Raw genomic sequence first — 27,351 nt, 5'->3', positions numbered from 1 at the left:
TGGCGGCGGTGGCACTGACGGCGGTGGCGGCGGTTCGGCGGCGGCAGCCGGTCTTCCGACCAGCTGCCACCGCCACCATTTCCAGTTTAAAAAAAAAAGACATGATAGGCTACATAAAAATTTATGTAGCCTATGACGGCTAAGTTTTAAAAAAAAAGTGATAGGCTACGTAAATTTTTACGTAGCCTATCACGACTGACATTAAAAAAAAAAAACAACGCACGTACGGAAAGGGCGGCAGCCACGGCCGCCACCATTTACATTCCTTATTTTGGCATGTCTTAGTCTACGTCAAGATTTACGTAGACTAAGACGGCGAAAATAAGAGGAACACAAATAGCGTAGCGGACGCTACGCTATTTGCGTTCCCCTTATTTTCGGCATCTTAGTCTACGTAAATCTTGACGTAGACTAAGACGTGCCAAAATAAGGAACGCAAATGGCCGTGGCCGCCACCATTTGCGTACACGCGTTGTAGTTGTTGTTTTTTTAAGTCAGCTGTGATAGGCTACGTAAACATTTACGTAGCCTATCACGGCTGACTGCAGGGACGCAAACGGCAGTGGCTATGGCCGCCGCCATTTGCGTCCCTGCTAGCCAGTGGCCGGATGTCCGGCTGCTGGCGGAGCCAGCCGGCAGCTCCACAGAATCCCTGCGGAGCACAGCCATCCGGCCAGGATTCCGGGGAGGGAGGAACGGAGTGCCTCACCCCCATCCAGGATTCCAGGGGGAGGGACGGAGCGCCTCCCCCCCCATCAGCATAATCCGTGAAAGGTAAGTGATTTTCGTACATCCCTACTACCCCCCCTGCCCCCCCACGGATCCCCCCCAGGATGAGACTTACCTGGGGTGGATTTTCCGGGCGGCGGCAGCTCCGGAGGCGGCGGCGGCCGGTCTTCTGACCAGCTGCCGCCGTCGTCATTTCCAGTGTTAAAAAAAACAAAATAAATGACGTGATAGGCTACGTAAATCTTTACATAGCCTATCACGTCTGACTTAAAAAAAAACACGCGCCTACGGAAATGGTGGCAGCTACAGCCGCCGCCATTTGCGTTCCTTATTTTGGCACATCAAGATTTACGTTCCCCTTATTTTCGCCGTCTACACTGGTTTTTTAAAAAAATATATAATTGCCAGAGTTTGTTGTGATCCATGCGAATGTTGGCGATTTGATCTCTAGTTCCTCTGCCTCTTCGAAACCCCGCTTGTACTTCTGGTAGTTCTCTCGGTGCACATACTGCTGAAGCCTAGCTTGTAGGATTTTGAAGATAGGCAACAACCTACTGAACAGATATATGAAGTAGGCTGAGAAGGCAGTTTTTAAGATTGCTTCCACACCAGCCCTTTTGCCGTATTTTGCTCACTTACTTTATAAAAGTCTGTATTCTCTATAAGACAGCATTGTTGTCAAACCATTGTTGTCTGCTGGTTTTTGAGTTATCCTCCTGTGTGTGTTTTTCAGATCAGGCCTGCTCCAATCCCCCTCCCAACCCTAATTGCATGCAACACCATCCTGCCCAGTGTCGATAGCCTGTTGATGCCTTTATGCCTTTAATAAAATTAGATATTTGCAGGTCCTGCACGTTTGCAGGTCCTGCTATCCCTTGATTATTTAGTCTATCTGTCTATCTAGCTAATCATTTGCATAGTAAAATAGTGTTCTTTTGCTATTTAAATAAAAACTAGTAAACTAGTACTTAAAGCCTCCCCCCGCCGCCGCCCCCACAGAGATATTACTAGCAATTACAGGCCTAGTATCACTAAGCTCCCAGCTGGTGTTGACAGGACTGCGACCTGCAAACAAGGCATTTCTCAATAATATTGGAATGGGCCTTTGCTGAACAGGCCTTACTTGTGAATACACATTATAGAAGGATTCTGACCTTGAGGAAAAGCACTGCTGTAGGTATGATATAGCAATAGGTGCTGTATGAAACCCTCCATTTTAATTCCACTTGCTGCTAATTATGAAAAAGTAATACCTCAGCAGCACCAAAAGGCCTTGAGTTTGGAAGCAAGTTGGCAAAGCAATAGTGAGGGGTTGTTGGAGAAGGAGAGTCCATGTTGGAAGAACTGCCACTTCTAAACCCTGCTGGGCTTTCTTTCCTGTTGGTTGTTTTGTGTTTGTTTGCTGCTGGTCTTTCCTTTTAAAAAAATCCCCTCCCATTAAAAAATATAATACTCCGAGACTGCATAGCCCCCTCCCCCCATTCTAGGGACTTATCTGGGGGATGGGAGGCTTTGGATCCAGTGGCCTCAGAGCCTCTCCCAGTCCACCAAGGTCCACCCCCTTTCAGCCCCTAACACCAGAGTAGCAGCAGCTACAGTCAGGGCCAGAAATATTGGAACAAGGATAACTGTTTTGTCAGTTGACCTCTGTACACCACCACATCGAAGTTGAAAGGAAACACACCCAGATGGGAACGAAGTCAGGACTTTCAGCTGTAATTCAAGGGGCTTGACAAAAGTGAGGCACTAACCATTCAGGAAGGACAGCCAGTGGCATACACACACACCCATTGTTGGTGGCTCATAAGTAATGGAACAAACCAACATCATTTCACATTTAAGGATCGCCTTTAATACCTGGATGAAAATCCTTTGCAGTCAATGACTGCCTGAAGTCTGGAACCCATGGACATGACCAAATGCTGTGTTTCCTCCCTCGAGATGCTTTGCCAGGCCTTTACTGCAGCTGCCTTCAGCTGCTGCTTGTTTGTGGGTCTTTCTGCCTTCAGTCTTGTCTTCAGTAGAAAAGCATGCTCTATTGGGTGGAGATCAGGTGACTGACTTGGCCATTGAAGAACAGCCCACTTCTTTCCCTTTGCAAACTCTTGGGTAGCTTTTGCTGTATGTTTTGGGTCATTATCCACTATCTGCAATATGAAGCGGCATCCTATCAGTTTGGCAGCATTCGGGTGAATCTGAGCAGAAAGTATAGCCCTACACGCTTCAGAATTCATCCTGCTGCTTTTATCAGCAGTCAGGTCAGGTCATCAATAAACACCAGTGACCTGGCTCCATTGGCAGCCACACATGCCCATGCCATAACACTGCCTCCACCATGTTTAACAGATGATGTGGTATGCTTTGGATCATGAGCTGTTCCTTTCCTTCTCCATACTTTTCTCTTCCCATTATTCTGGTACAAGTTAAACTTGGTTTCATCAGTCCAAAGAATCCTATTCCAGAACTGGGCAAGCCTTTTTAGGTGTTTGCTGGCAAAGGCTAATCTGGCCTGTCTGTTCTTGAGCGTTACCAGTGGTTTGCACCTTGTTGTGAAGTCTCTGTATTTACATTCATAAAGCCATCTCTTGACTGTAGATGTTGACAATGACATGCCTACCTCCTCAAGAGCGTTCTTGACCTGGCTAGATGTTGTGAAAGGGTTCTTCTTCACCATGAGCAGAATTCTGCGGTCATCCACTTTAGTGGTCTTCCAGGCCTTTTGCTGTTGCTGAGCTTGCCAGTTAATTCCTTCTTTTTCAGGATGTTCCAAACTGTTGTATTGGCCACTCGCACTGTTTTTGCTATCTCTCTGATGGGTTTATTTTGTTTCCTCAGCCTAATGATGGCCTCCTTCACTCGCATGGACACCTCTTTGGACCTCATGTTGGGAGTTCCAGTGAACAGCTACCAGATGCAAATGTAACACTCATAACCACCTCCAGGCCTTTTATCCGCTTGATTGGTCATAGGGTACCCAGGAAACAGGCCACACCTGGCCATGCAGCTGCTCGTCAGCCATTTGTTCCATTACTTAGGAGCCACCAACGATGGGGGGGGGGGTATGCTGCTGGCTGTACTTCCTGAATGGTTAGTGCCCCACTTTTGTCAAGCCCCTTGAATTACAGCTGAAAGTCCTGACTTCGCTCCCATCTGGGTGTGTTTCCTTTCAACTTCAATGTGGTGGTGTACGGAGGCCAACTGCCAAAACAGTTATCCTTGTTCCAATATTTCTGGCCCTGACTGTATGGAGCATTCTTCCCATATAGAATGCCTGGGCATGGTCTGAAGGCGCATGAGGCAGCCACTTTTCTGAAGCTAAGTGGGCCTGGATCTGGTCAGTGCTTGGAGAGGAGACTACCTGGGAACCACATGTAGCCACCTTGAGCTCCATAACTGAAGAAAAGTGGGATATAAATGTAATAAACGAAGGAAGGAAGGAAGGAAGGAAGGAAGGAAGGAAGGAAGGAGGCCACTGTGGACAGAACTTCTCTGCTTGAAGATCTGAATGTCCTTTTAAAAATAACATAAATACATTCAAATATTATCATGAGGGCATTTCTACAGCCAGGTATTTGCATTTAGCCTCACCGTAGCCAGTGGACAATAATGACTGAGATTTAAGTTGTGAACATTTGACTTGGAACACAATGTGTCTAATACTGTCTGCCATAACAGAAGCAAAGGAATTTACATGAATAAATTGGAGAAAGCTAGTAGGGCACTATGAATAAAGCTGACTAATTATATTTAAATTCCAATAATCCTTTTAAGGGTCAACCCCCAAATTAGCAGAGTTTTCTGTATTGCTATTAAAACATAGACAGAGTGCCTCAACTAAATTAAATTTTTAAGCTGCCTCAAGAAAGAAGTAAAAAGATTTAAATTGTTGCTACAGGGAAATTTAAACCTGACACATAAAACGGAAACGTGATAATAAACAGCCGGAGATACAGAACTTCTGGTGCTCTTTCCAATTTCCTACTCCCCCTCCCATGCTATTTTCTTGATTCTTTGTTTTGAAGACAGAATGCATTAGAACAACAATTATATTTTGCACAGGCACATAAATTTATATGTATAGTCCTGTAATGTTTCATACCAGTCTGAAAATTCTAGCATGTAGTTTACCTATATAAGATTAAGGGGTGAGGGGTGCATTTAGTTCAGTAACTAATCATGATCCCTGATTGCAAGATTGGTGCCTTGCAAAACAACAACAAAACTACCAAGGCGTTAACATACCAAATGTTCACATAATCTGAAGTGTGTCATCAATCTAATGAATGGCAAACCTTCATGGGATGGTTTGAGACTATCCTTCTGTGGGAATAGAGGATTACATGGGATTAGCACCTTACATGGTACCATGGTGCAGGGGTTTCACCTTCCCCTGCTGTAACATATTAGTCCAGTTGTATATAGTGGATTTGTATGGCATGACAAGTATAACTGCCAAGTCAGCCTACAAAGCATTCAGTTCTTAGTCACAGCTGTGTAGGTGTGGAAGGCATTGAGCTGGATCCATTTGTAAGGGGGAGCAGGATTGGGCTTCCTGTTCCCCCATGGAGGGTCCCCTTAAGGGACCTTGGAGGGTGTGGCATCAAGGCTCACCCTGGCATGGGGCTACAATCCTGCCACACCCCAGGGTGACAGAAAAAGGGGCTCACTTTTAATAGCCTGTGCCATGATGTGGACCCCTGACTCCCTGCTGAGGCCTCTGGCATGTGGGCCAGGGTAGAGGGTTCGGACAGCAGGAGGGCTACATGATTAGGAGGTGCATGCCTTATGCCCCCACCTTGCTCCCTGAATAGCTTTCGAAGTTCCTAGCCATCTTAAGGTAAGGGCATTTTATTTATTTTTTTCTGTCAGGAAGAGACTGAACAAAAAGAAGAAACTGCTCACTGTGGGATGTACTGAGATTAGTGCTGAGTTAGAGTGGAAGTGAGTGAGTCACAATCCCATTTTTAGCGATTCTTCATGCCTTTTATGAAAGGTTGTGGAAGAATTTGCAAGTGGACAGGTGTCTGGGAGAAGAGGGAATGCATTCCTTTTGCCAAGGCAACCCTGGCAGTCCTTAACTCCAATCCACTTGTGCGTAGTTGACTAATTGTGGCAGAAGCCTGGTGCACGCAATTGGATGCACATTCAGATGGACATCCCCATCAACAGCTACTCATATGCAACTAGTGACTACAATTAGACTGCGGCAAAAGTCTCACAACATAGTGCTGATGGGCACCAGCATAGCACAGCAAGATAGGAAATGTTGGCCTGATTTCCTTGGCAATAGGGATCTGTTCTCTCTCTTTACACACACACACACACAGAAAGAGAGAGAGAGAGAGAGAGAGAGAGAGAGAGAGTAATACAAAGGCTGCATTTGTCCTCAGTGACATTCTCAGTTTGCCAAATCTGGCTGGGGAAGTGAAACCATGATGTCATCAGATTCCTTATGTGATCGGATTGGCTGGTTAACAGTGAATAAAGAAGCCCCGAAAATGGTGCCAAAGCAGCAGCAGCATATAAGAGCATTCAATAACCACAAACCTGAAAAGCTATAAAGGTAGGAGGTTGAAGGACTTCTTTTATCATGCAAAAATCCCATTTTGCGCTTTAAAAAGTTCAGTCAAACCTGGCATAACACTAACAGAAGATTTAGAAGAATAAACTGGTAGTCACACAAATTTAGGTATTGTAATGCTTTACGTGGGGTGGAATCACTAGACTCTCTACTGACATTAGCATATCCAATCATATATAAGTACACTACAGGTTAGGAAGTTTCTAGCACAACACTGTTCCTGTCACACACCAATTAAAATAATAAACAGATTTCTGGAAGCACTAACAAAAAGAGGCTCTGATTATTATTTTTCCCTCCTTTTTAGAGTCACACTGTAAAGGTTTTTTTAAAAAAATTAAATTAAATTAAAGACCCAAGTTCCATGCAAGATGAAAAAAAGGATTTACAAAAGAAGCTGAGTAGCTTCCTCACCAATCCCAATATAAAATTCATTTCCCTTGAAGTCATTTTGCAGTAGAAACATCTGGTTCAAACATCTCACTTACAAAGCTGGCTTTTGGCTTTCCGATGCATGATTCATTAGCAAGCAAGAAATCCACTTTCACATCAAGGTTGATTTTTCAGACCTGACCATTAGGACCCATCCAGTAGTAGCCAAAGTCCAGAAATGGGAACACAGAAAGCGTTCTGGTTCAAGTCAGGTACTTTTTCTCTGGGGCAACCCCACATTCCCTACAGGAAGACAAACAAGCTTTTCATACTACTTCCTGTCAGACCTCTTACCAATGAGGGCTGGAATTCTATTCACAATGTGAATACTGTGGGTATCAGGAGTACACTGGGCCTCCCAAGTTTAAAGCCATTTTGGCATAGCTTTTGGTTTACATTTTGAGCGTCAATGGAGCACAGTCATCTGAAGAGACTTGAGAACACCACTGGACACAAAAAGATCCTCTCTCTCCCGCTCTCTCTCTTTTCAATTCTTCTTACAGGAAGAAGAGCCACACTGAGCTTTGAGACTCTCCTTGTCATTTTTCTGTAACCTTCAAAAGAAAGAACAGCAGAGTCTACAACTTAAAATCAAAGCCATGTTCTCTCCTTTACCTCTCCCGCTGCCTCATGTCCAAAACAATGCAAAGAGAGGAAAACTTTCCACTCTTTTCCTTTACAGACAAGACATTGGCTTTTTTCTTCAGCCCATAAGCCACAGGCATCCAAAGGCACTCCTAATAAAAGGGTACATTCTGTATGGGGGAAAACCTCAAGCCAACAAACATGACCAGGGAATAAATTATATATAATTATTGCTATTAGTATTATTCCATAGTTATTCAAATCTGTCCCTTTAGGGTTACTTTACCCTAAATTTAAACCTGTTTACCTCTATAGCTTTTCATGATTTTAAAGAATTGTGAATTGGGTTATTAATTTATATCATTTTAGACTATATGCTCTCTTGTTGTTTCAGGGTCCAACATCTCATGTTTATTTAAAATAGCCAAGCCAGTATATTACTGGTAAATGGGTATGATCAAAAACAAAGATGGCAAGGACCTAACAGAAGCAGAAGAGATCAAGAAAAGGTGGCAAGAATATACGGAAGATCTGTATAGGAAGGATATTATGATAATAACATCAGGGAGAGATTTTACGGTGTGGCCAGTGAGCTAGAGCCAGACATCCTGAAGAATGAGGTTGAATGGGCCTTAAGAAGCATTGCTAATAACAAGGCAGCAGGAGATGATGGTATCCCAGCTGAACTGTTTAAAATCTTGCAAGAGGATGCTGTCAAGGTGATGCATGCCATATGCCAGCAAATTTGGAAAACACAAGAATGGCCACCAGATTGGAAAAAATCAACTTATATCCCCATTCCAAAAAAGGGAAGCACCGAAGAATGTTCAAACTATCGAACGGTGGCACTTATTTCATATGCCAGTAAAGTAATGCTCAAGATCTTGCAAGGTAGACTCCAGCAATTCATGAAACGAGAATTGCCAGATGTACAAGCTGGGTTTAGAAAAGACAGAGGAACTAGAGACCAAATTGCCAATATCCGCTGGATAATGGAGAAAGCCAGGGAGTTTCAGAAAAACATCTATTTCTGTTTTATTGACTATTCTAAAGCCTTTGACTGTGTGGATCGTAACAAAGTGTGGCAAGTTCTTGGTGGGATGGGGATACCAAGTCATCTTGTCTGCCTCCTGAGGAATCTGTATAACGACAAAGTAGCTTTCAACGACCAAGTCTTTCTTTTCTTCATCTTAGTCTACGTAAATATTGACGTAGACTAAGACGGCGAAAAATAAGGAATGCAAATGGTGGCGGCCGTAGCCGCCGCCATTTGCGTACGTGTTTTGGTTTTTTTAAAAACCCAGATGTGATAGGCTACATAAGTCTTTACATAGCCTATCACGTCTATGGGGGGGGGGAGAAAAAAACACAGACTGCAAATGGCGGCGGTGGCAGCCGGTCAGAAGACCAGCCGCCGCCAGCGAAGCCGCCACTGGAGCTGCCGCCGTCCGGAACATCCGCCCCAGGTAAGTCTCGTCCCGGGGGGGATCCGCGGAGGGTGGGGGGGTTGCAGGCCATTCCGCGATGGATTTCGGGGGGCTGAATGCACTGGCATTCGGCCTCACCGAGATCCGTCACGGAATTCTCTGACATCCCTAGTCTGCATAGTTAAAGCAATGGTATTCCCTGTAGTAACCTATGGCTACGACAGCTGGACCATAAGGAAGGTTAAGCGAAGGAAGATAGATGCTTTTGAACTGTGGTGCTGGAGGAAAATTCTGAGAGTGCCTTGGACTGCAAGAAGATCAAACCAGTCCATACTACAGGAAATCAAGCCAGACTGCTCACTTGAGGGAATGATATTAAAGGCAAAACTGAAGTACTTTGGCCACATAATGAGAAGACAGGATACCCTGGAGAAGATGCTGATCCTAGGGAAATTGGAAGGCAAAAGGAAGAGGGGCCGACAAAGGGCAAGATGGATGGATGATATTCTGGAGGTGACGGACTCGACCTTGGGGGAGCTGGGGTTGGCGACGGCCGACAGGAAGCTCTGGCGTGGGCTGGTCCATGAAGTCATGAAGAGTCGGAAGTGACTGACCGAATAAACAACAACAAGTATATTACTATTACTAGGGAGGAAATAAGAAGGGAAGAAAACTCCAGATGATGAAGGTTTTTTTTTCATGTAGGCCCAACACATTTCAAAAAATCCTTTATCAGGGGCACTTTTTCTCCCTTGATTGGTAAAATATTGTAGAAAATGTGCCCCTTAGGAAGGATGTTCTGAAATGCATTGGCCTACATTTTCAAAAAAATCCTCAGTATCTGGAGTTTCCTCTCTTCTTTTTTCCTCCCTTACTTTAGGCAGCAATCCTATATACACTTATCTGGAGTAAGTCTCACTGAATAAAATGGGACTTACCTCTGAGTAAAGAACATAGGATTATGTTGTTATCCTCACAACAACCCAAAAAGGTATGGTAGGTTCAGCAGTGACAACTCATGCAAGGCTACCCAGTGAGTATTGTTGGTTTCTATTGGCTTTGTGTTTACCTTCTTTCTATGGGGTTCATCATACAAGGCTGTTTATTTTGCAATTTACCGGGGCTTCTGCTTCCGCATTCTAAGTGAGATAAAGATCAGCTCTTTACACAGACTTGTTCTCCACAGCCTCTCAGGGCAGAGAGTGAGCGGTGAATCAGTGGTTCTCCCAAGGGATTCAAGTATCTCTCACTCTCTCTGCAAAGCAGCATGGGGGGCAGGGGGCTTGGCTTTGTTGCTATCAGCCATTTATGGGGGACTCCTCCTCATCATCTTCTTCCTCCCCCAGCCAGCTCCATGGTTGCTTTGAACTTCTCCTAGCCTGGCCAAGAAACTGTCCTACCAGCCTAGGTCAATGGGCAGACACGCTGAAGGAGGAGGTAGGCGGGGACTGGGGAGAGCAATTGTGATTTTCCTGCTCTTCTCAATAGCTTCTTCTTCCCAGGCTGTGGTTATAGGGGAACTGCACATTTACAACAGCCATTAAAGCAGATTTACATTTAAATAGTGGATTATCTCAGGATTTTTTTTAGTGTGATAAAGATCTGTATTTGATGGATGTGCCTTGGAGGTTGACAGCATCGTGTAAATGACCAGCAAACTTCCGTGAATGACTAATCACAAGTGTGCTATAAATGCCTCATGTAAATGAAGCCTATATGTATAAGACTGCAGTGCTTTACATTCTCTGTGGCTTCTCAACCAGTGTGTATATCATTTGCCTGAGTTTAGAAGTGGGAGAAGAGGACACCAGAGCAAAGGACATTAGGTAAGATCTAAGAACTATGATTAGTTGGATGCAGGATAGCATATCACTTACCTCAGCCTCCCCCAACCTGGTGCCATCGAGATATTTTGGACCACAACCCCCAGCATTCCTGGCCATTGGTCATGCTGTCTGGGGCTGATGGGAGTTGAAGTCCAAAACACCTGGAGGGTATCAGGTTGGGGAAGGATGATTTACTTACATATTGGCTTACCTGAGGAAAATGTTGTGTTATGTCAGTAGGTGCTATAAAATAGGCAAGTGGCAGAACAAGGAGCAGTTTCCTCTGCTACAACACAACTGAAACCCAAACTACCTCAGTACCCCTGTGTAATGGCCCCAGGCCCGTAACCTGAGTAACCAGTAGTTTTAGAGAGACTTAGAGATCCATAATGCTCTTTGTTTTGGTTCATTATTAAGTGCAACAGTGGGCCTCTGAGCTTGTGAGATGAGTCAAAGGTTGATATCACCGCCTCAGTGCATTCCATGCTAACAAGTTCTGAACTGTTTATCTTATCAGGGCCTAGGGTGCGCCTGAGAAGTGAAGCTATGTTTATGCTAAACTACAGGTGACTGTGCTGGGAAAGTTCTGATCGTTTTCCTTTTGAACTAGCACTGTTATTCTATGCTGGGAAAGTTGCAGATGAATGCTAATTAATGCTTGCTTCTGTCATGCTGCCTCATTGCTAACATGTATGGTATAAAACCCATGTTACCCCTTGGCTCTGGGTTCAGAGAAGCTGTCTGATCCAACCATTGGTATGCCTGTGTGCTGTAAGTACTCAATAAAGTCTCCTTGTAAGCAAACCTGGATCTTGCTTATCATTATCTCAGCACCTCTAAATTCTGGAAGCCCACTGCAGGGGCATACACCCTGCAAAAGCAGTGAAGGTTGGTGGATCCAGGTTTGGGGGCAGTGATTCCATTCCAGGTTTTAGTTAGAACCAGCCAGCACTCTAAAGGTGCTGTCCAAGGTCCTGGACCCTATCCCCAGAATGGGTTCAGGACCTTGGATAGCACATTTAGAGCTCTGGCTAGTTCTAACTAAAACCCAAAATGGAATCACAAGGCTCCATTACGCAAAAAGCCCAAAGGGAAAACGGGTCATTCCATATTCCATTTTGTTAGCAATGGTTTATAATTATTAAAAGAGCTGTGCACAAAGGGCCTCTCAAAATTCTCCAGCCTGTTTGTGGGCAGAGAAATTGTGGGGACAATTTCACCGAATTTTTCCTAGGGGAGGAGCAATTCTCCAACAGTTTCTCACAGATAAGGCTCACTATTGGTAGGGGTTGTAGCACAGGTTCTTTTTGCTGAAGGGTTTTTGGTTTATTGCATGGCTTCTGTAAGTGGCAACAGCATCAACTGTGTTGAGGCTTCCCCTTTCTGAGGCAGAATTTTGAATTTCTTTTGTTGGCATTTTTGAGCATACCTAATCACTGTGAGGTGACCGAGGGTGCCGTGTGTGTTTTATCTCTCTGTTACACATCTTTCCATTGCTCTGCAGCCTCCCAGGCCACCTGCATTTTTCTGAACTGAAAAAGCCCCTTGGGAGAAATTGCCTCATGATAGCTTCTTCATGATGGCTTTAATTGAAGTGCAGGAAGTTGAGGAGGCTACAGGCTGCCACAGAGATTATTGTACAATGAAAGACAGGACACTTAGGCATTCTCCTCAGCCATTCTTGAATGAGAATAGTCAAGAATAATGTTGGAGAAATTTTCAGCACAGCACTAGTCCCAGGTAGGGGTGTAGGAAACCCCGCTTACCTGGCTCCGCCGGGTTCCACAGGTGGGGGGAGGCAATCCATTCCTCCCCCCGGAATCCTCGATGGGGGGGAGGCAATCCATTCCTCCTCCCCGGAATCCTGCCCGGCTGGCTCTGCTCCATGGCCAGGCTGCAGAGCCGCCGGCCAGGCCAACCCGCAGCATGGCCTCCAGCCGCTGCCAGGCTGCTGTGGACGCAAATGGCGTCCTGCGTAGGGGATGCCATTTGCGTCCCTATACAAGCCCATGATAGGCTATGTAAATATTTACATAACCTATCACGGGCCGGCATAGGGACGCAAATGGCGGCTGCTATGACAGCCACCATTTGAGGCCGCAGCAGCCCGGCAGTGGCTGGAACCGCTGCCACCACCGGAACCAGAGCCAGGTAGGCTCTGTTTTGCGGGGCTTTCGCGGGGTGGTGGGGCAGGGGGCTCTGTTCCGCCATGGATTCCGGGGGGCCGAATTCACCAGAATTCAGCACCCCTGGGATCTGTGGCAAAATTCTCTAACATCCCTAGTCCCAGGTAAATATCCACATTGGCCCCAAGCACCGCTTTTCCATTCCATAAAAACCTCTGTTCTAGAAATCAGCCTGACAAACCCTTTCTTCTTCCTCTCTTTAGCATCAACAGTGTTCTAGATGAGGGGCAGGCAGATCTCCAGATGTTTTGGACTTCAGTTTCCATAAACCCTTGCCAGCATGGCCAATGGTCAAGAATGCTGGAACTTGAATTCTAAAGCATCTGGAGAAATACTTTCGGCCCACCCCTGTTCTATATCACTGACACAATGCATATGCCTTATAACTCCTACAATTATGCTGAAAGACTAATATTAATCTTATATGAATAAATTCTTTTGATTTCATTCCAACTCTTATTTGTAACATTATATTTATGCCATCTTTAAATTACATCTAGATGCTACAATGATGAACTCTTGCTCTGTTGCACTAGAACTAAAAAGTCATGTAGAAACGAACTAGACATGTAGCTTATCAGCTCTCAGAATATATATTTTTGTGACAGTAATGCTAAAGTTCTCCCCTGAATCATAAGCAACACAGCTATTAAAAGACTAAACATTTCTCTATGTAAATTCCTGCTAAGTGAAGAATTTTGAAGAATCCTCATTCACTTTTTGTATCTGACAACAACTTTTCAGGTACTCTGACATCCGTTTACAACAAAGTCTGTCTTCTGGATTAATAAAAAATTTGCATGTTCCTACAGAGTGCTTTCATTCCTAAATACGTTATATTTTTTTGGTGGGAGGACCCTGATCAGTCAACAGATGTTCCGTAGAAATTTAAAGAATTCACTTCAATAAATATGCAAAAATAACACCCAGCCTTGCTGTAAGGCAGAACAATATGAAGTTTGCAAAGAATTGTGCATACTGAGAGCATTACAATAATATGGATAATGCGACATATTTTGTTAAGGGTTATGATACAATAGTTTGATTCACAATAGTCTCACTTTATCTAAATATTCTCAATATTCACCAATTCAAAAAAATAATCTTTCATGCACTACAATCCTATGCAAGTTAACTGAGAGGTAGGTCCCACTGAGTTCAATTAGCTTTACTCCTAGGATTGCAGGTTCAGACTTAGTTCTGAATAAACCTGCATAGGATTGAGCTGTTAGTCAATTACCCTACTCATAATTAACCTTTGCAAACAACCATGAACACTATCAATTACGCTTAACTTTAAATGAATACTGTTCTAAGTTAACTAAGTTACAGTGACATCTCCTCCTGAAATCAATGAGTGCTTAACATTCAATAGATGTGTGTGTGAGAGAGACGTGTGTGTGTGTGTCTTGAAATGAACACCCTTCTGCTATAAATGCAAACAGTGCATTTACTTCTTAAAAATATATATATTTTTAAAGAAATTATTGTTAGTGGTATATAAATCTATACAATGAAATAACAGTGTGGAAATATTGCAAACCCTAAACACTATGCTCATTTCCATGGTTTCACCATTTGGATACTTTTGCTCCTGAATGTAAATAGTATTTCTCCAAATGAAAAGCTGAGATTTTCTCACATAATTCTTTTTGAACCCATATTACAAAGGATAAAGTAAAGTGCCTCAAGATTAACTTCTAAGGTGCTAGTTTCTTCTTAGGAAAAAAGAAACCTAGGTGAACTCCTTCTTCATTAAAAAAAAATAGTGATATGTCCATGGATTTATAACAACTATGTTGTTGTTGTTTGTATATAAGCTCTGCACAAATTCAAATCCAAGTATGCACTTGCAGTCCTAATGGCAGTCAGATCGCTCTAGATTTTAGGGTTGGAGAGTCTAGACAGAGACAGATCTGCGTAAAAGCTGGATTTTATGTTTTATGAAATGGTGGGTCAACCATTATTTGTTTCTTCACACCAACAGTCTTTGGAACAGTGCTAAGTGCCACCTGAAGCCATAAAAGGCACCTAGAAGAGCCTAATTTGCATGTTTGCTAACTCCTCCCACAATCCATCTTAAGACTGTGACTATATGCAGAATCCATGGCTTCAACACCAGCCAGCTCTTCCCACCCCCCACCCCCTGGCCTGGCTTGGTTTACCATCTAGACTTGGGTCACCAACATGGTTCCCATGGACACCTATGTTTATTTTTTGGTTTTAGGAGTTTTTAATTATTATTTTTTAAACTGGGATGCTGGTGTGCTGTAAAGCAATGCACTGGTCTCGAACACACCATCTTTATTTCCAAGAATGCCTCTGGGAATGCCTCTTAGAAATAAAGATGGTGGGAAGCTGGAGCCTAGCTGCCCCCAAAAATTGAAAAGTAGGCTGAAGGTGATGGGAGCATCCTGGAGCGGGAGGGGCAGTCTCTTGTGGATGGCAGGAAGTGGGGTTGTTTGGCCTGTGCTGTGTCTCAGTGTTCCCTAGGGTTTGGGAGCTGTGGTAAGGTATGTGCTTTAGTTGGCTTGTTGGATTACTTTAGTGTGGTGTGTCTTTTGCTTGTGTATGTGTGTGTGCATCTTTCTCTAGCATCACCATTTCTGTGAAATGGGACTTTTATGTGCTTTGTGGGGGAAATAAGTGATTTGGCATTCAGGGCCCAGACTCCACCTCTGCCTTGAACTCAGTTCCTTGACCAGGTTATATGTCTCTGAGCCTAATCAGTTTGTCTTCTCTGAAACGGGTGTTGGAATATTAAACTGTGAGTTTGGAAGAGTGGTTTTGTGTTTGGGTGCATAGACCACACACCTTATATTATGTTCTTGGGCACATTACTTGTGTGTGTGTGTGTGTGTGTTTTAAGCTTTGCCAGTTTGCCTTTGGGAAATGGGTGTTTTGTGAATGGCCAAGGCTCCCATGACAGCCATTTTGTAGGAGTGTCCACAGTGCTCTCTCAAAATTCCAAATATACCCACTGGCTCCAAAATGTTGGAGTCCCCTGATGTGGCTTGATGAAGAGTTCTGGAGAATTTGAAAGCTTGCACACTATTTTGTGACATTTTGGTTGGCCTGCTGATGGGAATGTCCCATAGGTTTTGGAATTTTCTAGAAATAAATAGTTTGAAAAAGGTTGCCAAATTGCCTCAAAAGGTAACAGGCTCTTGTTGCAATCCCATTGTCTGTGAATAATGTATGGCTTTTATATATAGACACAGTATCTATATTTACTTGAGGACTTATGTACTGCAAGTGTAGCCAGTTCAGAATGCTTACAGAAAGCATAAATTCAGAATTATTTTGATTTATGTCTAAAGTTCTGATGTAAGCCAAGAGATGTTGTCTCCCATGCAACAGAAAAGGCTCACCCATATTTCATATGTCATTAGTAACAAAACCAATATTTTTAAAAAATCAAATTATGAACATTTCATACTTCATAGGAAATTTTTATTTGCATCCCTTTCATCTAAAGGCCAACAATGAAATATTAATATAAGAAACCATTAAAATTAATATTCATTTGCTAAATAGAATTTAATTTTTATTATATAAAATTCCATTTAATTACACTGTAATCATTTATTATAAAACGGTATTTTGGTAACATGAAGGAACATCTAACATAGGTTTAAATCTGGTATTCTACTTACTCCTACACCCAGAAAAACAGAAAGAAAGACAACATTTCATTGCTAACCACAGTTTTTGTGCTAATGTGGGTGGCTGAAGTCGAGATTGGCTCAATCTCAAACAAATATTCAAAAATATGCATCCAAGGTGTCAAGTCATCAATTTATAATTTATTTTTATTTTTGCAAAAGGCACCTGCAGCATCATGGGACATTACCTTATTTTGACAGGAAAAGAGGCAAGAAAGGAAGCAAGGAGACTGAGCCCTTCCTAGGGCTGGGGGAAAACCTTTCAAATAAAAGCTGCATCACGCGTAAAATGGTTCAGATCACATAGTTCAAACAAAAAGGACTCCAAAAATTATACACGCTTTTACTATGTATACACAATATAGCTCAGTTAAATTAACAAAATTGTCTACACATAATGCTAGTATGTCTTATGCCAGGAGTCATCTTTGTAAGTATTACAACAATAAGCATTAGTTCCTTACTATGGCCAATAGGCCAATTTTAATTTTAGCATTACGCTAATAATATAAAAAGACAGGGGAGACAACAGACTATATTTACATATATTCTATTAATTATTTAACTTTTTACATTAGCATTATATATTTATAATGCTAATTATTCATAGGAAAACATCCTCAATATTAAGCAGGAAAATTGTATTAGTATTATTAAATATGGTATAACAAAAGTGCTGGTTATTTACTGTAGACCACTAGTGCCCCCTTCTGCTGTGAAGCATAAACAAATACTCACACAGAATCCTTTATTACCTATGCCACTGCATTTCTTTTTCCATGGCTGGTCAGTTTTATGCTACTCTCTGGTTTAAACAATCAACCTTTCTTTTATAAGAGCTACTGAAATAAAACAACCCTGCTTCAGTATCACAGGTTTCTTCTCTACCTTGAGAACTCTGATGTGATGCAAGAAAATTGTATATTCCACCCTCTACAGTGGGGATACAAAGAGGTTTCTGAATCTAATAACAGAAATAAAAGTTTGACAAAGAAATTGGCTTTTAGGAAGTTGTGTATACTGAAATTTCATATAGAGGATAGGAGGAAGGAATTAGAATTTATCACAATGTGCCATGTTGCCAAATTTCCTGAGGAAACAAGGTTAATGCAAACACTGACTGAGACACTTGTTTTGTACAATCTATTCCTTAGGATTTAATATAAAAAGCAAATGCTGATATGGCAGATTAAAACGATATTGTCTCATTAATTGTAATAACATTGCACTTTATTTATATGCCTTATATTTATATAAAAGGCGATAATGGCTATACTCTAGTTTTTGTCTATTTGGATTCTAGCTACTTCTACTGATCATTAGTAATTGTTTTGGTTAAAATTCTTACAGCAGAATGGGATTCATATTTTTGTGACAAGTTGTCTTCTGAAGACCACTGTGAAAAAGGAAATTGAAAAAGGGGAAATAATAGTCAAGGCAGGTTAAAAAGTAAAAAAGGAAATTACTATATTAGTTTTAAATGCACCCTTGCTTGACTGTGTAAAATAGCAAACAGATTACTGAATCACTATCAAGATAATGCTAGAAAGAAATTAATAGGCATTGCAATACTATGAAAAGGAACGAAATGCATACCTAGAAGCTCTTTTTCCTAAAAGGAGAAAACAGGACTTTGTGTTCAGCACAAGGAATGAATTAGCATTATAATCAAACATTAATTTAAAACAAAATCGTTAGATGAACTTATTAAGGTTGTAAACTAAACCTTGGAATTAAATACACGTATTGGATGCAAAATAGCCTTACATAATATTTTTAAAATTAAAAAAAATACTTCAACACATATATGCAGAAATGATTTTTCTAGAGACATATTCCTAGTGCTGCACCTGAGCAGAATATTTTCACTCATACAGTGGCCATTCCCAATGTTGACAAATTATTTTATTTTATCGCAAAAATGAAACAAATATGTCAGCTGCACCAAATATTGCCAAACCACACAGATTATTTTTGTTTAATGAATTTTCAGAAACAAAAGCAAACAGTGAAGTAATAGACTCAGCTTTGAAGAAATGGCTATTTTCTTTCCACTAGGAAACACATCACCTATAGACACTATGTGTCTATTCACCATCTTGTCAACCTTTAAGACAAAAACTGTGTTATATTTGGTGAACTTTGCAGGTACTTAACTCCCAAGGGGTTAGAGGGCAGAAGTTACTATCTAATATTCTCCTTGTGCTGCAGACAAACCGGTGTATGCAACTGTGAAGCCATGTGAAAATGTCAACTCACCCTGGTCTCTGCGGAGAAGCAAAGAGTTTGTGACACCCAAGATTGCCAATAGCAATTTACACAAAATTTGCATATTCCAGTTCACACAACAGCATTTCTGCATGGCAGCACTGAGGATCCCCCAAGCTTGGAGCATGTGTTTCTAAGTTGAGCTGCAAACAGTGCAAAACCACAGGTAATATTATTCACTGCTCTGGTTTAAGATGATATACTGCCATTTATTGCAGTTGGAGTTAACGGTTATAAATCCAAATATTGCTTAAATGCTTTGCAGATCTTAACTAAAACTTACTCTAGAATACACCTAAAATATATAATATTTTTACATTTGGATTGTCATTTCTTGAGAATAATAAAAACTGATTACAGTGCAATGCAGTGTAATTTTAGGTTCTGTAAGCAATCTCTTCCATATATTGATTTTTATAACAAATCCAACAGCAATTTTTTTTCAGACTGACTTGATTATAATGAGCTTTGCTACTTTTATGCATAACTCAGCCAGGTTTTCAGCTTCCATTAGAAAGCGGGAAAAGCATACACATAACATGACATTATTCCTCAGCAACAGATATCGGAAGCAACTTCTGAACTGCCATTCCATAAGGGCAGTGGAAGAAACCATATTGTCATAGTTTAAAAAGCAGATAGAACAAATACGATGACAACAGGAAAGTTATAATTTGACTTATCAATCCGACCAGTGGTTTATTATTTCATCAATGGCAAATGTATAAAAATGTCACTCTGCAGCCAGACCATGAAAGTATTTGATGATACCCTCCCCACTACCTATACCCAAACTTGAAACATTTATTTGTAACTTCAGCTGTAAACTGTGCAAACTACATACAATACTTTAATACATCACATGTCATTTAATACCTGTTTCCTAGCACCTAGTTACAAAATAAAGTGTACTGTAGAACCACATTCAGACATAATTTAAAATTGCCTTAAAAAAAAGTCACTTGGTATATCCTGGGATGGCAGTGAATTTGATTTCAACATTCAGTTTTAATTGCAGACTACTGAGTATTTCAAACATGTTTTTTAAACCGCACATACAATATAAAATTATGAAATGCTCTTTCAAACGTTTCATTGTTGTTACTTGTTTTCTTTCATATCTTTTTAGTTTTAAAAATAAATAAATCTGAGATAGAGCCAATTAGTATCTTATCTTAGCAAAAATATCCAAGAATATTTATTGACAAATCTATAATTTTGGTGATTAAAAAGACACAAGACCAGCTTTAGAAAAATGAATAAATGGAGATTTTACAGCACTAGCTCTTGTTCCTGTGATCAGGTAGTGTGTGCGCACGCGCGCGTGCGCATGCACAAAACACATGCACTGTGTGTTTTGGAAAGCAGATCTGCATTTCAGCACCACAGTCACAAAATAACAATAAAATAATGAAATAACAATAAAACAATGACATTATTATTATTATTATTATTAATAACATTCATAATAATAATATGGACATATAGCTTAGTACAGCATTACTCTTAGTACAGCTCTGTACATTACTTAGTACATTACTCTTAGTACAGCTCTGGACATATAGCTTAGTACAGCATTACTCTGTGACAATCCTGTCATCTCACTGACATTGCCTGATACGGTGAGCTACAATTTTGGAGGAAATGTTGTCTAGATTAGTATAAGACTGTCCATGCAAGGCAGAACCTCAGGTGCCAGGATGGGTAGGAATGGCCTGCCATGGCCTCTCCCTCCTTCCCTCCCCACACTTGTTTGAAACATGAAGGAGATGCCTCTGACAGTGTCTATGTGTGTCCAGGATAGTGGATGTTGAGCCTCAATAGAAAATCCCCAATAGAAAATTGGGGGAGTTGTACTACAACCCCCATGATCCCAGGCAGAAGCAGATGTTGTTAGGGTCAAGATGCAAATTGTTGACAGCATCTTCATCTTGTTTCTAACAAATGCACAGCCCTTTCCCATCTGAAGAGGAGCTGCTGTGCCACTGAAGCCACCATCAACTGCTGCTCCATCTTGGCTCCCAAGGTAAGCTTTTCTCCTTTGAGGATTATGGCAGGTAGGCTGGTGGGTGTCAAGGGCTCCTTGGAGGGCTCTCTCAGTCTAATCCAGTAGCCAAGTCCAGACACAGACAAAGGGATTCTTTTCAAAGCTTTATTCTTCTTTTACAACTTAATAACTCTACAGGTAGCAACTAGATCTGAGCAGCAGCATCCCTATGCCCTAAGTTGGAACAGTTGGTCCCCGTTTGAAAGGCAATTACTGGCAGACCCCTGAATATAAGGACTAGGGAGAATCCCTCCCCTTTTCCCTTGGATCCTCTGGGCGCAACCGTTCTTTTTGCGCGAACCATTTGGCGCCGCTCTCTGCGTCTGTGCCGCGCATCCCCCCCAGTCTGCTATCTGTGTTGAGTCACTCCCTGGACTGCTTTCTAAACTAGGAATGTGGGTGGGAGGAATCTCCGTCAGCTGTTGGTCCTGGGAAAAAAGGAGCGCGCTCCTCTCCTGAAGGAGCGACTGCTCTTCCTCAGCATCAGAACTACTCTGGGATTCTATGGGCTCAGTGTCCACCCTGACAGTGGGTAGTTGTGCTGGGGAATTGGAGCCATTCAAGGATCCCAATCAAATATCAAATCTCACCTTGAGGGGTCTTAATGTTCAATGCGGCCACTCAGGGAAATACAAGCCATTCATTTTCAAGGTGATACAAGACATTATTGGCTTGTATCCTAAGGTAGCTTTGCTTTAGCAGCAGAAAGCATTTCTGATCACTTAAGATGGTGCACGCAATTTTCATCTATCCTCCCTACTTACTGCAGCCCTCTGTGTCATATTCCATTCCATTCAGAGCCAAAGGGTCCGCCAACCTTCAGAAGCAATTTTGCGGGGAGGATACAGGGGATGTAAGAGGATTCGGTAAAAATTTGGTGCCCTGACTTAAATGGGCTGAAGCACTTTCCACTAAGGCAAAACCACCATTAGGTATGAATATGACCCATTATATAGAAGCAGAACCTGCAACAAAACATTGCAATATGGTGTGTTCCTGTTCAGTCTTCCAGCCACCCACCTATGCCCTCTTATATAGGACACTCCATTCCATTTCCCTTCCTAGATTTCCACTTTTACCCAAATAGACATTTAATGGCCACTGGGCATGCCCAGTCCTAACTGGGCTGTACTTTTGCAGGCAGAGTGGTGCCCCTTTAGATTTTGTTTTCTCAGTATTTTTTGTACTTCTGCAAACCTTTGGGTTTCCCCAAGCATGTCGATACCTCCCTCTTGTTTCTCAATGGCCCCATCTTGGCTACATAGCCATTGGCATGCAGAACCTGAGTTTACTATTAGAGAAAGTTAATTGTTGGTAACCATGGGCAGAATGAGCTGGGAATATATTTAACCCAAACCCCAATTTGGAAAGGTGAATGGAGCAATACAAAAACACATTCATACTCTTCTGCATGTACTTTCATTTCAAATAGCTTCTGCAGAAGAAACTCCTTGTACACTTTGCCCCATGTTTTGATGTTGTACTTACCATATTTAAGTGCAACCTTAGACATCATTGCTGAGAATCTAACAATAAAAATTCAAGCTGAAATTTGCATGGATATAGAATGCCCAAACCTACGGAAGACACTTGGGAGGTTACATCTCTAGTACAAGACTACAGTCACTTGGATGTTTTCCTTTTATAGTGGATCCTAAAAGCTGTCAGTGTACAACAGAAACAGCAGTCCAGTGTGTGCACATCAAGAATATCAAGGTGAGGAGGTGACAAAGATGATGACATCCATATTTTGAACAAAGGATTATTTTGAGTGGATATTAGCAAGGTTTTTAAAAACATGCACACACAAAGCAGAAAGCTGCATAAATGAACCTGAGGAATGTCAAGGTTTTTGCAGGCTTTCTAGTAGTTTGGAGATAGAGAAATACAAGTGCCTGTTGCTGCCATCTGTGCACCATCTTCTGGAGGGAGTGATTCGTGTACACAGTGGAGGCCAGTGAAGTAGTGTGATGAGTAGGAACAGGACCAGCATCAAGGGTAGGCATGGTTGGGCACCTGCCAAGGGGCCACACTCCAGCAGGGCCCACTGACATGAGCCCCCTGGAGTTGCTCCTTCTCTTCACCATTGCAGCCTGCATGTTCACCAGCTTCTCACTCTGGCCCAGACAACAGTGGTGGGGAGGAGGAGGAGGAGGAGGAGGAGGAGGAGGGGATGCCACTGCCTACTTTCCCACTGGTTCTCTGCCTGTGAAGCAAGAAAGTGGTAGCAATGATGAGAAAGCAGCTGGTTGCAATGGAGGTGTGAAGGTAGACACACTGATGAGGGAGCTCATTGAGGATGTCTTGCCCATGGGCCCTCAAAATCCTGGAACCAATACTGGGCAGGAAGAGGCAACAACCAGGGGGAGAGGAGCTCTGATGCTCTTATAGGTGGGAAACACAAGGTAGCATAGGAGCAAGGGGCAGATGGTGGAAGCATCATGCAAGTTAACAACTGCTGCCTGGCTAGCAGTATCCAGGACAGGCTGCTGACATCAAAGTCCATGCCCAGACTGAACATTCCTAGCCAGTAAGCAGCAATGCTGCTTCCGCTGCTGCCATGCATCACCTGCTGACAAGTGTGTAATAGGAGGCCTCAGAAAAGCCATTCTGTCCCAGTCTCAGTCTCAACTGCAATATGACATCACTGACTTACCATAAAGGCTTATTCTAAGGATTACTGTGAAGCACTTCTTGAATGGACTCAAGTACTATATAAATGTGCGATATTATATAACAACACCAGCTTCTCTTAGGTGATATGATATGATCATCATATGATATTATATTAACAAGGTACGTAGCCTAGAAATTACAGCAGATATTTGTCACAGGGAAGGGGGAACAAGTCTTGCCTTCAGAGAAGTTTACTAATCCCCTGTCCTTTTAGAATAAGATAAAATGGCTTCCGTATAGGAACATATCAACTGTGTTATTCTGTGTCAGACTTCTGGTTCATCTAGTCCAGTACTATCTACTTGGACCACCACTGGTTTTCCAGTGTCTAAGGTTTTTGACAGGCCTATTACTGGAGATACTAGAAGCCTGAAATGGAATTTTGTGCATGATTACAATTTTGTGTAATCAAGTAGAGATTACTTGAGTATTTCATTCAGCCTGTATTTTTAAGCCATCTGCCCTAATTTGCACATCTTGGACTAATATGCAAATTGGAACGTGTTTATCCTTGGGATTTCTCACTTCTCAAAATTTCACAGTACAGTTCTCTGCACAGAAACTGTACCAAAATACATATAAAAATGTAAATTTGGGCATAAAATGTAAACAAAAAGGAGGTTTGCAGGAAAAATGCATTCTATAATATTATATGTACCAGTGCAAAATGTGGCAGCTAGGCTGCTAGCCAGTACAACATATCACAATCACATCACCCCAATACTAAAAGGTCTACACTGGTTGCCAATTGTTTTCTGAACTCAATTCAAGGTGTTGATCTTAACCTTTAAAGTTGTCGAACAGCTTAGGGTCTGGCTATTTGATGGCACACCTTTCTGGGTATGAACCTTCTTGGTTACTGACATCAGCAGGGAAGGCCCTTTTGAAGACACCTTCACTTGCAGAGGCCCACTTGTCGGGCAACTGGGAAAGGACTTTCTCCTGAGTTGCTTCTAAACTCTGGAATGCACTCCCTTTGGCATAGCAATTGGTCCCCACTTTCTTTGCATTCAGGAAGGAAGTCAAGACACTTCTTTTTAACTTGGCTTTTACATTGTTGTTATCACTTCTAAAGGTTATGTTTTAATGTTTTACTATGTTTTTTATGTGTTTATGTTTTATTTTCTAAAATCTTTGTAAACCACCTCAATAGGCTTCAGAAAGGCAGAGTAGAAATACAAATAAATAATATTTAAATATAAAATTTAATTGTGAATTTTCATGCACTTTTTTATAAATTGCAGATTGATTCAGAAACAGGATTTAATGGACTCATGAAAAAACACATGTGAAACTGAAACAAACTGGAAACAGGTTGATCTTTCCCTAGCCATGGGCCTTCCCCATGCCCTTGTCTCAGACAGCTTGCAACCTAAAATACTGTAACATAAATCAAAAGATATTCTACTGTATAGCTGTCCATCCTTCAACTATGTTATGAGCTTCCTGCTTGCATGCCATTTATTAAAACAGCAGCATACAGCTCGTAATACTGGAATACCACCCAAAATCTCTCAGTTACTTCATAAAACAGTAATCCACAGGATGTTTTTCCATACCAGAGCATGCCTTTTTCTAAGATCTCTATTCATTGAACTTTTGAACAAAGGTCTTATTTTATGTAAACCACTTTGTCATTTCTTCAAGGTTTGTTTTCTAAAAATGATACTTCTCCTCTGTGTTGATCGGGACTTTGTAACCCCCATGATCTTACTCAGCTATTTAGAAAAGCTTGACTAAAAATGTAGTGTCCTCCTTCAAATCCAATCCAGTAAATAATTTGAAGATTTAAGTAAAACCAGCAGCCCACTTTGTGGTCATAGCTTCAGGAAAGTATCAAAATCCAGTTTATCCAGTAAGAGAACAGCCATAATCTGCTTTGATTCTTGTTTATTCCTTAGCCTTTCACTGCTAGAAAGCTTGTTTTTGTACAACAAAAACAAGCCAGTAACAAAAATTAACAAACATATAAATAACCGATATGAGGATTCAAGAAAGAAAATATGCAAAAGGTTTATTGTTATCTATCCTATCAGCAAAAAATAACCAAAATATTGCAAAACAAGGTAACAAAAGAAAGATTAAGTACCTACCTGTGGATTAGCTTTCTATATTCTACCTTGACAGAATGTCAGGCAGTACCAAATCCATTATATTTATTAATGACAGTAGAAACAGCAACACATAAAAAAGCAGTGCTCGTCAGTTCAGCTCACCTAAAAATTAATTATGGCCATCATGAAAATGATTTTTAAATATTTTATTTCATTTGTAGTAAAGACAGCTACAAATGCAGATAACCTGCAAGACATAAATCTGCAACAATGAGTCATTACCAGATTTTGAGGGTAGTTTTCTCATTTTAAATGCCAAGTTATATCTTTACATTCTTAGCTTCTTTCACTTTGCCACTGATATTTCTTTATTACTGGTAAGGGGGATAAAGAGGGTGGGAAACCATCTGATGGTAAAAAAAAAAAAAAAAAAAGGAGCTTTGGATGTTCCTTTTGAAAACAATGATTAGGTCCTCAGTATGAAGTCTTAACTAGAGTACATCACCAGGAACAGCTTGGGTGAGTAAAAAGTCCAATATAGCAAAATATTTGACATTACTTCATAATTTGGCTCCATAATTCCAAGCTTTTTACTTTACATGCTTGCTGACTGGGTTGAGAATTTGCGTAATATCACTTTTTCTAGCAAATATAACTTGTAAGTAGATTGTTTATGATTGCTTTCATGTGCACAGAGATAGCCTGTTTTGTATCTTACCCCAAAAGCAACAACAGCCCTTCCTTATGTGACCCTACAATCTAAATCAGACACTTTGCCTGAGATGTCATTGCTAAGTATCGGTACTGCAGAACTTAACAGGTATATTACAGACTTGTTCTTTCATGCCAAAGAAAGGCTAAGCTCAATGCATAGTGACTTTCCCACAAGTTCTCATTCCATTCCCCATTAGCTCTACAGATGTGGGATACTCCTCAAGTACAGTTATGCAGAAATTGGAGGTGAGGGCCAGCACTGATGCACTGGTGACAAACAACTACCTTTCCTTATCATCTGATACTACTCTTGGAATCTGATTATTGTCCATTAGGTGAAGGGGACAGGGTGAAGCTGAAGTAAAACATGTAACGGTGGTCGTCAGCAGAGGTCAATACAGCTTTCTTTCTGTCAGATGTAGGCCTACTGGACACCAGTCATTTCTTAGTAACTACAAAGCTGGCCTATGCTGGTCTAGTGAATATTCAGGGAGAATAAGATGGTGTAACATTGTAAGAACTAAGCGTGTGTGAACCTGATCAGGGTCTAGATGGGACATGACCAGAAGCCCCATGTTAGCACTTTGACCTTTCTCATGTAAGAACAGGATATAAGTATAATAATAAATAAAAGCTTAGCTGCTGCTGGGGACTTTATGGATAGCTAGATCTGATGAGTATTTGGAGCTCCATTCATCCCATTTACTGATTGGAACTGGTCAATGGGAGTCCATTACCTTTCTAGGCATAATAGACAACGTGCTAATTTTGGACTATAAAGCACTAAATATCCCTGCCTTTTCTCTGCTTTCTACTCTCAATAGAGTATGCCCTCATAACTGTCATCTGTTCACCAAGCTCAAGTGCAGAAGCTATGTAAGAGAAGTATTTGTGGTGGCAATACCAAAATTATTGAATTCTTATGGACAGAAGAAAAGACACATAGCTTTATCCTGTGAACATTTACTTGAAGAAGTCAGCTCATTGGCAATTATTTCCCATTACATGGACCTAGCACTGTAGCTTTACATTACTTTGACAATTCTTCAATTCACAAGTCACTTCACTGACGTCTCAATTAAATAATATCAAGCAATGTCGGAATTACCTCTCGAGTAACTGGCTTGTTAACTATAACCTAAATTTGATTACTATGACCAT

This window comes from Heloderma suspectum, chromosome 2 (genome assembly GCF_057233095.1).
Source record: "Heloderma suspectum isolate Gila_16-S chromosome 2, 16-S_ref, whole genome shotgun sequence".
NCBI lineage: Eukaryota > Metazoa > Chordata > Lepidosauria > Squamata > Helodermatidae > Heloderma > Heloderma suspectum.
Note: the sequence above shows the minus strand (reverse complement) of the source record.